The sequence below is a fragment of the Ornithorhynchus anatinus genome, chromosome 5 (genome assembly GCF_004115215.2).
Source record: "Ornithorhynchus anatinus isolate Pmale09 chromosome 5, mOrnAna1.pri.v4, whole genome shotgun sequence".
NCBI classification, from domain to species: domain Eukaryota; kingdom Metazoa; phylum Chordata; class Mammalia; order Monotremata; family Ornithorhynchidae; genus Ornithorhynchus; species Ornithorhynchus anatinus.
This window is the reverse complement of record NC_041732.1, coordinates 64,094,118-64,106,867: the sequence shown is the minus strand read 5'-3', so window position 1 is coordinate 64,106,867 and position 12,750 is coordinate 64,094,118. Positions and strand designations below refer to the sequence as shown.

At 45.4% G+C, this 12,750-nt stretch overlaps 1 protein-coding gene and 1 non-coding gene across 5 annotated transcripts in view; both read left to right on the top strand.

Moving 5' to 3' along the window:
• The window catches only part of KAZN (kazrin, periplakin interacting protein), a 510,314-nt gene that overhangs the window by 322,447 nt on the left and 175,117 nt on the right, over positions 1-12,750 (top strand). The gene's annotated exons all lie outside the window — the stretch shown is intronic.
• Positions 5,907-6,042, top strand: LOC114812674. Its single transcript, XR_003760325.1, has one exon. It is a non-coding gene; the product is annotated as a small nucleolar RNA SNORA7 (small nucleolar RNA).

Genomic DNA, 12,750 nt, shown 5'->3' with positions numbered 1-12,750 from the left:
CCTGCAGGGTATGGGGGAGAGCAGAGGAATATGAACCATGCCTCAATAGGTTCCATTCCAAGAAGAAAGAGAGGGAGATTTGGAAAGGAATTCTTTATGTGTGAAGAGGGCCAAGAGAGCACAGTGTCTTGGATGATTAGGCTGAAAAGTTCATTGAGTGTATCAGGTGAGAGGCCCTAGAAAAGAACAGACCATCCTTATTCCTGCGGAAATCTCCAGAGGGACCCCGTTAAGGCTCAGTCACATGGAGTCAATCGCCCAAGATTTGCTTGTCCTTATTTAACCTTTGTGGGGTGAACAGACCTAGCTCGTTATTTTGAATTCCTTGTGTTTGGCTTTGGTTATTACCTCTGGCAGATAAAGTGGACGCAAATGTCTGGATAAACCAGGAAACTGCTGCCTAGGTTCCCTCCCAATTCAGGAACCCTGGTGATTTGCATCCCACTACCAGTGGAAGAATCAACAGTAGCTCTAAGGTTGTCCGAAAGGTGCTGTGTAGGGGTCCACCCAGCTCTGAAAGGCAAAGACTATCCAAGTAGGCGGCTTGCACAAATTGGCAATAATAATTATAGGTATACTGCCTGCAGACCTGCAGGGGAAGCTTTCTGCAAAGGCAAACCCTTATATTTAACTTGCAGTAGGGGAGATGGGGAAAAGCTCAGCCTGAAAATGACGCTATAACTTTGGTTCTAGAGTTTTTGAATTCCCACTCCACTTTCCTACTCTTTCTCTGGCCGCCACAGTGTTAGCGTTTGTGTTTTCTGGGGCCGAGAGTTGTTCCCAGTTGTGTTGCAGTGTAGCCTAGTGAATAAAACATGGGCCTGAGAGCCAGAGGACCTGGATTCTAAATCTGGCTCTGCCACTTGCTTGCTGTGTGACCTTAATAATAATAGTGTTGGTATTTGTTAAGTGCTTACTATGTGCAGAGCACTGTTCTAAGCACTGGGGTATACAGGGTAATCAGGTTGTCCCACATGAGGCTCAAAGCCTTCATCTCTATTTTACAGATGAGGCAACTGAGGCACAGAGAGGTGAAATGACTTGCCCATAGTCACACAGCTGACAAGCGGCAGAGCCGGGATTCGAACCCATAACCTCTGACTCCCAAGTGCGGGCTCTTTCCACTGAGCCACGCTGCTTCTCTGACCTTAGACAGTTAACTTTTCCATGCCTCAGTTTCCTCCACTGTAAAATGAAGATTCAATCCTTCCAACTTAAATTGTGAGCCCCTTGTAGACAAGGACTGTATCCGGGCTGATTAACTTGGGTCTCTCTCAGTGCTTAGATTACTGCTTGACATATAGTAAGCCCTTAACAAATGCCATAAAAAATGTGTTGAGAGATCTGAAGCTGGCCCAAAGAGGCTGGGAGGACAGGATTAGCATGCAAGATGTGTGAGGATGCAAGACTCTGTTGAAAGATGTAGAAAGAGGCTGGTGACAAACAGAGCTGAGTCAGCAGAGGCCGAGCATGAAAAAGCACTTAAAGGAGCGAACCATCATATTGAAATATGATGGGCAACCAAGGGCAGGATCTCCTCGACAATAAGTGAATTGTCCTGGTTAAATTGAAACACTCTCCACTCCGATACCCTCACCACATCTTCACCTACTGCAAGGAGGATTATGAGGCTAAAGGCCAATCACAGTGCACCACAGAAGCAGTGTGACCTAGTGGAAAGAACATGGGCCTGGGAGTCAGATGACCTGGGTTCTAATCCTGATTCCGCCAGTAGCCTGCTGTGTGACTTTCTCAGTGCTTCAGTAACCTCATCTGTAAAATGGGGATTGAATACCAGTTTCTCCTTGTACTTGGACTGAGTCCTATGTGGAACAGGGACTGTGTCACACCTGATTGACTTATATCTGCCCAGGACTTAGAATGCTGCTCCACACATAGTAAATGCTAAACAAATACCATTAAATAATAATGTTGGTATTTAAGCGCCTACTATGTGCAGAGCACTGTTCTAAGCGCTAGGGGAGATACAGGGTAATCAGGTCATCCCACGTGAGGCTCACAGTTAATCCCCATTTTACAGATAAGGTCACTGAGGCACAGAGAAGTTGTGACTTGCCCACAGTCACACCAACCAACCAAACACAAAAAACCCAGATTCTCCTTTTGAGGAAGCCCTAGTTGCTTAGATCAACTAGTAGACATCCCACCCATTTTCCAAGAAAACAAATGGAGAAATATAGTGTCTTTGCAGAATACATGGGAATTCCTCATTGTGGGCAGGCTATAAGATCAAGCTGTCACTGTTACACAGCAACCTGGCTCGTGTGCTGCAAATGGGCCCAGATTTCCAAGTGGGAGAAAGACGAGCCCCAGGGGAATGTTTCATGCGTTGTTGGGAAGAGTGGGTCGAACAACTACTGAGAAGCAGGCAATTTGGCAGATCCCTGTTCTCCAAATTGATTTCTATGGGTTTGTTTTTAGGAAAGGATGAATCTTGTGATGGTGAATGCACTCCCTAATTTCAGGCATATAGCATGTTCCCTTGTATAACGATACACCCTCTGTGGGCTTCCAAAGCTTTACGTGTCCTCATAAAACCTGCCCTGGGTTAGGTGTGTACTTTGTAGCTCCATTAGCCTCAACACGAGTATTAACGGACCTCAAGACTGTAAGCTCATTGTAGGCAGGAAGTGCAACAGTTGATTATTGTACTGTACTCTCCCCAGTGCTTAGTACAGTACTCGGCACACAGTAAGTTCTCAATAAATATGGTTGATTGACTGCACTGGGCATTTGTAAGTGTACAGCAGAAGTCAAAGACACAAACCCTATACACAAGGAGCCCAAAGTCAGAACCTACCTGTTAGATTGCAATCACCGTGAGGTCAGTGAGAGGGTGGGTTTCTGAGGTTTTGTTCCCAGTGCTTAGTACAGTGCTTGACTTTCAAAGGCCAGGGTTATTTATTTGGCCCCCTCTGGCCTCATAGTCATTCAAGTAGTACCATATCCGGATTGGGAACTCTGTAGAGCACTGTGGTATAGATAATTACGGTAATTGTTAAGTGCTTGCTATGAGCAAGCACTGTTTTAAGCTCTGGAGTAGATATGTCAATCAGACTGAATGCAGTCCCTTTCCCACAGGGGTCTCACAGTCTAAGGAGGAGGGAAAACAGGTATCAAATCCCCATTTTTAACAAATTAGGAAACTGAAGTACAGAGAAGTTAAGTGACTTGTGCAAGCTCACACAAGTGGTAGAGTCAGGATTACAACTCAGGTCCTCTGACTCCCAGGCCCATACTCTCTTCACTGGGCCACACTGCTGCACTGTAATAAACACTTGGAAAAGTACAACGGAGTTGGAAGGGATTCCAATTGGGAAATATGTTCATTAATTTTGACCTTTCTTCAGAGGCCATCTGAAGATGAGTCCCTAAAGGGTGATTTTTTGGCCCAGTGCCCAGGCCATCTTAAATGCCATCCAGGTCCCCTTTAATTTCCTGTACCCAGATTTTTCTGGTTGGTGGCAGAACTATCATCCACCTCATAGCGGTTGTTGTGGCCTAGAAAGCGTTCAGAGAGTCATGAGGATTTTTATTTTTAACCTCGGTCTTTAATCAGATGTTCGCTCATTCATTAAATCATATTTATTGAGCACTTACTGTATGCAGAGCACTGTACTAAGTGCTCGGGGAAGTAGAATATAACAATACACAGACACGTTCCCTGCCCACAACAAGTTTACATTCTAAAAGGGGAGAGAGACATTAATATAAATAAATTACAGATATGTACTTAAGTGCTGTGGGGTTGGGAGGGGGGGATGAATAAAGGGAGAAACTCAGGGCAGCGCAACGGGAGTGGGAGAAGAGGAAAGGAGGGCTTAGTCAGGGAAGGCCTCTTGGAGGAGATATGCCTTCAATAAGGCTTTGAACAAGGGCACATTAATTGCCTGTCGGATTTGAGGAGGGAAAGTGTTCCAGGCCAGAGACGGGATGTAGGCAAGGAGTTGGCAGCAAGATAGACGTGATCAAGGTACAGTGAGAAGCGGATAAATGGTAGCTCTCTGGACCAGCCACAGGGAGGGATCTGAAAAGGAACTTTGGTTTCTGGGATAAAGAAGAGGGAGAGATCTCAGTCTTCATTGTTTCACGGCATTTTACCTTGTGGGGTCGACTCTCCCCAGGATCTCCAGGACCTGCTGGCAAGAACCCCCCACCCTCATCTCTCACGGGAGCCCCAAGGGGTGTGAAAGGAGTCTCCATGACCCCCTAATCCAAGGGAGGGACAGTGAATCTGGAAGTGTCCTCAGCTGCAATCTGGATCAGAGACAAAGCAGCTCGAAGAGCTAGGCTTTGTCATTTGTCTTGTAATTGGTTGTTATTAGATTAAAAGCTTTAGCTTTACTCAAGCCTATTGGGCAGATCTCTTTCTCTTCCTTGAGAATGATGCCAATTTTTATGTTTACTTCTCCATTTTTATTTAATAGTATTTATTGAGCGCTTACTATGTGCAGAGCACTGTACTAAGCACTTGGAATGAACAAGTCGGCAGCAGATAGAGACAGTTCCTGCCATTTGATGGGCTTACAGTCCAATCGTCTAATCTAATAGACATGGTTCCTGCCCACAAATTCAGTCTAGAGGATGAGTTTACAGAGTACAGGCCCTACTGGAGCATACCAGTTGGTGTTGGATGTTCAGAGGGCATCTGGAGAGGCCTGAAGGGTAATCAATTAGTCAATCACTCAGTGATATTTATTAAGCGCTTCACAATCCTCAGAGGGTAAGGGGTGGGAATGGTCCGTGGGGCCACTAGAAGCTGAAGTCACAAGACAGGCGGCTTGCTGTTAAATATGCAAGGCAGACGGCCTGGCCCGGACTTCCAGGGTTCTTAGAAGTCAAGTCGCCAACTACGTGAACTCTGGCCAGTGCAGGGGAATCAATGGTATTTATTGAGTGCTTACTGAATGCAGAGCACTGTACTAAGCGCTTGGGTGACTACAATACAATAGAGTTGGCAGACATGTTCCCTGCCCACAGTGAACTTGCAGACTAGAGGGAAAGAGGGCAGCATGTGACTGTAAGCAGTAAGGTCCTCATGATCAGGGATCTCATCTAGCAACTCTGTTGAATTGTACTCTTCCAAGCTCTTAGTACAGTGCTTTGCACAATAAGTGCTCTGTAAATACCATTGATTTAATTGATTGCAGGTCTCTGCTCAGCCATATCCCTGTTTTGTTGTCTGTCTCCCCCTTCTAGACTGTGAGCCCGTTGTTGGGTAGGGATTGTCTCTATCTGTTGCCTCATTGTACTTTCTAAATGCTTAGTACCGTAGTCTGCACCCAATGAGCGCTCAATAAATATGATTGAATGAATGAATTTAGTTCAACAGAATGGAGCCAACCGGCAAGCAGGCTTCCGGTTCTGCCCGGCATCTTCAGAGTTGTTTCTGGGTGACGGGCAGGAAATGGTTCCTAAGCCCTGGTGCAAATTTCCTGGTTCTTCATTAGGAGCAGATGAGACTTGATACTTCACTGGGTCTTGTAGGCACCAGAGTCTTCTTTCCAGCTCTGCTAGGCAATGGGAGATTTCCAGTGCATGTATATAATTCTGCAGCACCCCGTTGTCCTTGACCCTAGACTACATGCTCCTCCTTTAGACTGTATGCTCATTTTGGACAGGGAACGTTTCCACCAATTCTATTCAGAAGCAGCATGTCCCAGTGAAAAGTGCATGGGTTTTGGAGTCAGAGGATGTGGGTTCTAATCCCTGCTCTATCACTTACCTGTTGTGTGACCTTGCAAGTCACTTAACCTGTATGTGCCTCGGTTCTCTCATCTGCAAAATGGTGATTCAATGCCTGTTTTCTTTCCTGTTATACTGTGAGCCCTATGTGGGACAGGGACTGTATCCAACCTGATTTGCTTGTGTCTACCCCAGCACTTCCCCTCTCAGGTCACACCTGGAGAATTTCCAGTACTCTACAGTCTCGGCTGTGGGAGGGAGAGTCAAGCAGAGGCCTACCCATTCCATTCCTAGCTTGGCCAGTGGCTAGCGAGTGGAAGACAATCTGTTACAGGTCAAAACTCACCCATGCTGGGTAGCGGCGGCATGGGAGAGAGTCGAGGGCAGCGACTCAAGTTTACTGCGTGGAAGGAGGCAATGGTAAACCAGATCCATATTTTTACCAAGAAAATTATATGGATACACTGCCAGAATGATTGCAGATGGAGAGCGGGGCATTCTGGGAGAGATGGGTCTGTGTTGTCGCTATGGATCACATAAGACATAAGACAAGACTCCAGCACTTAGTAGAGTACCTGGCACATAGTAAGTGCTTAACAATACCATTAAAAAAATGTCATTTCATAAGCTACCAGGACATGAGTATTTTCACTCCTATCTCTTTGGGGCTTTGGTGGGGAAATATTCTTCTTTCATGTTCACATCTGGGTCCCAGTCCGTCATTCTTTTGATTCGAGACCACTAATCTGTACTAGTCTGTCCTAGCCACCTCCCTCTAGCCAAACATAAATCCACCTGGAACATCTGGGCTGTTTTGGATTGACCTTCAAGCAAATTGAGCAAATTTTTTGAAGGCTCTGGGTTCACTGTTATTAGGTCCAGATTATCTATGAAGTGTGAAGATAATTTTATAAAGCCAGATTAAGGCCTCCAGTGCAAAATCTCAACTCTTCTAAAGCCCCAGAGCTCCTGGATGCCTATAACTAAAGCTAGAATTTTAACCCCAGGGGACAACCTTAATCCAGGGTCTGTGGGAAACTGTCTTCTCTCCCTCCATCCTGTCTCAGGAAGATGATAAGGAAAAAAAAAAAGCATTCATTTAATCAGGGTTTACAATCAACCCTTTAGAACCAGCCAGGAACAGGCCTATCTTCAGTTAAGAGGGTAAAATTGGTTCTGGGCTATGAATCTTGGAGGAAAGAACTTATCAGGACTTATCGCTTTACTCCAGGGAGAAAATGCAATATATAAATGTAATCAAACATCAGCATGGGCATTGACAAATGGCCCTTCTCTTCATTGGCATTATTAAGGAAGCTTTCTCTAAAGAGGAAAGGGGGCATTGTTACTGTATAGAAATTATGCCATCTGGGCTTTGGAGAGCTTTCAGAGAGGATCTAAAAAAATGTCTGGCTGGATGAACCGCTGCCTCTAACTTCAGGCCTCCAGAGGATTCTGGCACTACCTTACTGTTCTCTGAGCCATCAAAAGGAACAGAGAGTGAGATAACGAGACTGGGAGTGAGGGATTTGGATCAGAATAAGAACTAAAAGAGGATTAGAAAGGTTTGAGTGTATTTTGTCGCCTGCCTGAAAATAGATTATGAACCAATACTTAGGTGGTCTCGAATTCATTACCCTGGTAGACTAGGGTCTCATTAAGAGTAGGATCTCTCTTTTTCACTCTCTCTCTCCTTTCCCTCTTTCTCCTCCCCCATCTCTCTCCCCTCACCCCCACAAACATACACATTTTTAAAGCAGAGCATTTCAGTCAATGACATTTGTGCCACTTTAAGCCCTTTGCTATAGGATAAATCACTCTCATGTTTACTAAAGGAGGAACAGTGTTAATCAACTTGCCTACTCCTTTCATTTAGATAGCTTAACCTTTGGTTCTCTTTAATGTGGAAGGAGTATTTGTCCAGGTCTGCTCTTTCTCTGTAAATGTTGTTCTATCTCTCCATTCAGGGGCTCCCTGAATGTTGTCTGCCCATGGAGTAATATTGGTGGTATTTACTGAGCATCAGAAATGCATTGTACTAAGCATCTGGGAAAGAAAACAGAAGCTTATGGCATGTTCCCTGTTCACAAGGAGTTTACACTCTAAAGGGAAAGCATCTCAGAGCCAACTTCTCACCCACATTCTGCCTCTGGCCAGGAGCGTGCTCCCTCCTCAGATCTGACAGATAATTACTCTCCCGACTTTAAAGCTTTATTGAAGGCACGTCTTCTCCAGGAGTCCTTCCCTGACTAAGCCCTTCTTTTCTCTTCTCCCACTCCCTTCTGTGTCACCCTGACGTGCTCCTTTTATTCACCCCCAAGCCCAGCCCCTCAAAACTTATGTACATATCTGTAATGTATTTATTTATATTAATGTCTGTCTCCCCTCTAGATTGTAAGCTTGTTATGGGCAGGAAATGTGTCTGTTTATTGTATTCTCCCAAGCACTTAGTACAGTGTTGTGCACATAGTGAGCCCTCAGTAAATATGATTGACTGACAGGCTGACTGACATAAGATAGTGTCCTAGGAATCTTTAAGGGTAGCAATCCTGGCCAAAGCCGTCTGACTGGTTGTCTCAGGAGAATTGAAAAACTCTGCTCTAGAGGTTGCAGGGAAGCAAGTAAGAATTTTGTTTATTTTTTCCATTTGGATCAGCAAAATTAGCTGCTGTGGTTGACTGAATGCTTACTGGATGCATATCCCCTGCTTGGAGCCCTGTGGAACTGATGACTAGGTGCATGGCCTAGTAGAAAAAGCATGGGCCTGGGGGCAGAGGACCTGGATTCTAATCCCAGCTCTGCCACTTGTCTGCTGTGTCACCTCGGGCAAGTCACATCACTTCTGTGTGCCTCAGTTCCCTCATTCAGTACGTGTTTCCCTCCTACTTAGACCTGATTATCTCGTATCTACCGTAATGCTTAGTACAGTGCTTAGCATATAGTAAGCGCTTTACGAAAACCACCAAAAAAAAAGTGACCCTGCCCACTACAGCATGGCCTAGTGAATAGCCCCTAGGCCTGGGAGTCAGAAGGACTTGGGTTTTAATCCCAGCTCCACCACTTGTCTGTTGATGTTCTTGGGGAAGTCACTTCATTTCTCTTTGCTTCAGTACCCCTCATCTGTAAAATGGGGATTAAGATTGTGAGCCCTAAATGGGACAGGGACTGTGTCCAACGGGATTATTTTATACCTACCCCAGTGCTTAGAAAAATGTCTGGCATATGATAAGCACTTAACAAATGCTAATATCATTATTATTATTACTTTATTACTATTATAGGGACTCTCTTATATGACCTCATGGGACAGATGGTCCTGGGGTTGGCCAATATCATGCAAATCATCGTGGTAAGGCTGTTCTTACCTTTTCCCCAAAAGATACCATCTCCGAGGATGAGAATCAACAGGTGCCCATTGCCGACTGAACCATGTACAAGACACTAAGATGGTCCCAGCTGGTTCAGTTACTACTAAGCCTGGCTCTGGAACCTGTTGGCAGATATTCAGGTCATTAAAAATACCTTTGGCCCTTAGCCTTAAGTCACTGGCAAGTGACTAAAGGCCAAAGGCAGAAGGAGCAAGATCCAGAGAGAAGAGCAGCAGATGCTCTTAGAGGTCAGTAACCCTCAATTCTAATTCCAGTTTGGCTTATCAATTGTGTAATCTTGGGCAAGTTATAAAGCCTTTCTGCTCTCTGTCTGTAAAAGGAGGGTAATATTAGCTACCCCCCATTCCTATCTTACAGGAACATTTGAGGGTAAGGAGGATAGGTAGAGCTTGGGTTTCTCAAAAGAAAGGAACTGCCTACATTCAAGGGATTATTGTCATCATTCCCTTTAAATGGGCTGTGGAGAGTTGACTACTTTGTAAAACCCTACTGGTTAACCTCCCGGGGCAAGTTGAGGCAGGTTGACAGAAGGTTGGAAAGTGCTAGGCTTGATCTCAAAAGTAAGCAAAAGCTAAATAGGTAGTAACTTCTCAAAGTTAAAGATAAATTAAAATGGGCAGGCTTTAAACAGGAGATCCAGTTACTCTAGTGGGAAACCCTATTATCAAACTCTCAAGAGTATCTTCTGGAGGCTCCTTCTGTACAGAATACTGAACTAAGCACTTGGAAGAGTAGAGAAAAATTTAAAGATGTGATCCCTGACCACAAAGAGTTTACAATCTCTGGGTGAAACAGTCAGTAGAGAAAATTATAGGCAGCATGGCCTAGTGGAAAGAGCACCGGGCGGGGGAGTCAGAGGACATGGGTACTAATCCCAGCTCCGCCACATGTCAGCTCACTGACCTTGGGCAATTCACTTAGCTTCTCTGTGCCTCAGTTAACTCACCTGTAAAATGGGGATTAAGAGTGTTAGTCCCATGTAGGACAGGAACTGTGTCCAACCTGTTTACCTTGCATCTACCCCAGTGCTTAGAACAGTGCTTGGCAAACAGTAAGCACTTAACAAAAACCATTATTATTTAAATTTTTTATTATGATTAGGAAGCAACAAAATTTGAAGATTTATATAAAAGAGCTACTGTTTCAGGAGAAAGGGATAGGGTTGAGATTGCCCAAGAAGGTGGGTGATGCAGATGTGCTGAAGTGGCAGTAGGGTGGGGACTTTAAAGTGATGCTAAACAATTTCTGCCTGATTCAATCTCTAGCCTGTAAACTTGTTGTGGGCAGGGAATGTGTCTACCAACTCTATTATATTGTACTCTTCCAAGCTCTTAGTACAGTGCTCTGCACATAGTAAGTGCTCAATACATACAATTGATTGACATGGAGATGCGTGGGCCACCGTTGTAAGTTTCTGAGGAGTGGGGAGACATGCACTGAATGGTATTTTAGAAAAATGATCTGGGCAGCAGAGTGAAGAATGGACTGGAGAGGGGAGAGGCTGGAACAGTGAGTCAGCGAAGAGCCTGATCAAATTGTTGAGACAGGATGTGGCAAGTGCTTGGAACAGTGGCAGTTTGGATGGAGAGGAAGGGGCAGGATTCTAGTGATCCTAGAGAAGCAGCTTAGCTCAGTGGAAAGAGCACAGGCTTGGGAGTCAGAGGTCATGGGTTCAAATTCCGGCTCTGCCACTTGGCAGCTGTGTGACCGTGGCCAAGTCATTTAACTTCTCTGTGCCTCAGTTACCTCATCTGTAAAATGGGGATGAAGACTGTGAGCCTCACATGGGACAACCTAATTACCCTGTATCTACCCCAGTGCTTAGAACAGTGCTTTGCACATAGTAAGCGCTTAACAAATACCAACAATATTATTATTATTATGTTATGAAGATAGAACTGACAGGACTGAGTGATTACGGGAAGAGTGGTATCTCAGAGCACAGGGCAGGCCCCCCTTTTCTCTGGTGTATCAATCAATCAGTTGTATTTATTGAGCGCTTATTGTGTACAGAGCCTTGTACTAAGCACTCGGGAGAGTAACAATATAACAGAGTCGGTAGACACATTCCCTGACGACAAGGAGCTTACAATCTCAGGTGTATGTGCCTGTATTCTTACCTGGTCCCCCTTGTCTTGAGCAGCACAGAGCTTGGCTTCCTCCCTTTGCCAGCCAAGCGTGTCTAGCACAATAAATACACAATAACCGTAGCAATGATTAGTTTCGTCTTTTTTTTTTTCATCTGGCTATGCCCTTTGCTCAGAAGGGGAAGAGGTGTGGTACTTCTAGTGACAGCTAATCTTTTCTGTATTTGATCCTTGTGCTGCATCTGCTGACTGGAGAGACCGAGCTCAGAGATGGTAGCCTGTGAGGCAGCTGGGATGAATCATCAAATCATAGGGCTGAAGTGCCTCAAAGGGCCAAGTAGCCGAGGGTGGAGACTCCACTTAAGCGGCCTTGCGGTGTAGGAGAAGAGGGGTAGGAAGGGAGGCCCCAAGGCGCTTTCATCCCCGACTCCACACTCACTTCTCTCCCGTACCCCCAGTTTAGGAATGCCAACGCCAAGCTGACGGCTCCATCAGCACCCCAGCCCCTGGTGGAGAGCTTCCTTCTCTGGGCTGGCCTCAACCCACCCTGTCCATCCCCCTGCCTTCATGAGGCTCCAAAGAGTCAAGCCAAGTGAAGAGACCATCCTGTCCTCGAGACCTTCAGAGAAGAATATTTCCCAGTCTCCAGGGGTTTAAACTACCCTTTCTGTCAGGACAGTCTCCCTTGGATATAACTTAGAGAAGCATCGTGGCCTAATGGATGGAACATGGGCCCGGTAGTCAGATGGACCTGGGTTCCAATTCTGCCTCAGCCATTTGTCTGTTGTGTGACCTTGGGCAAGTTACTTAGCCTCTCTGTGTCTCAGTTACCTCATCTGCAAAATGAGGATGAATACTGTGAGCCCCATGTGGGACATGGACCTTGTCCGACCTGATTAGCTTATATCTACCTCAGCGCTTAGTACAGTTCTGGCTTATAGTAAGCACTTAACAAATACCATCATAAAAAAAAAATCCCCCACACTGCGGTTTCTCCATGGCTGCAAGAGTCTCTTCAGCCTCCAAAATCCCAATTACTGGTCCAGGAAGGTCAAAGCAAAGCAGTTATTTGAGGGAATTATACAGGTCACCCAAGTCCAGAAACTACTTTTGTGTGTGTATTAATTTGGCAGTTACTTCATTTTGGCAGTGAGATTGGGCCAAACAGAGCTTTTCTCACCCCTGCAGAGATCTGATCTGTAAAGGCATTGTTCTGGTGTTTCACTGGTCCTTGTGTTTCTGCTGCAGGAGGGAGGGGAGTCAGAGCAATCAGGGATGATCTTCTGCCACCAGGATAGAGTTTCAAGCTCAGTTGAACTGCTGTACCTTTTATATAATCTGTTTTTCTTTCTCTTCTACTAAATTATTTTCTTCCCATCACAGTCCCTGCAGCACATCCCTCTTATAGCGTGGGGTGGTCTGGTCTCTGGGAGCAGAGGCATGTCTGGTACACCTGTCTTCAGGTGAGCTTTGAATAATAATAATAACTAATGATGGCATTTGTTAAGTGATTACTATGTGCCAAGCACCATTCCGAGCCCTGCGGTCGATACAAGGTAATCAGGTTG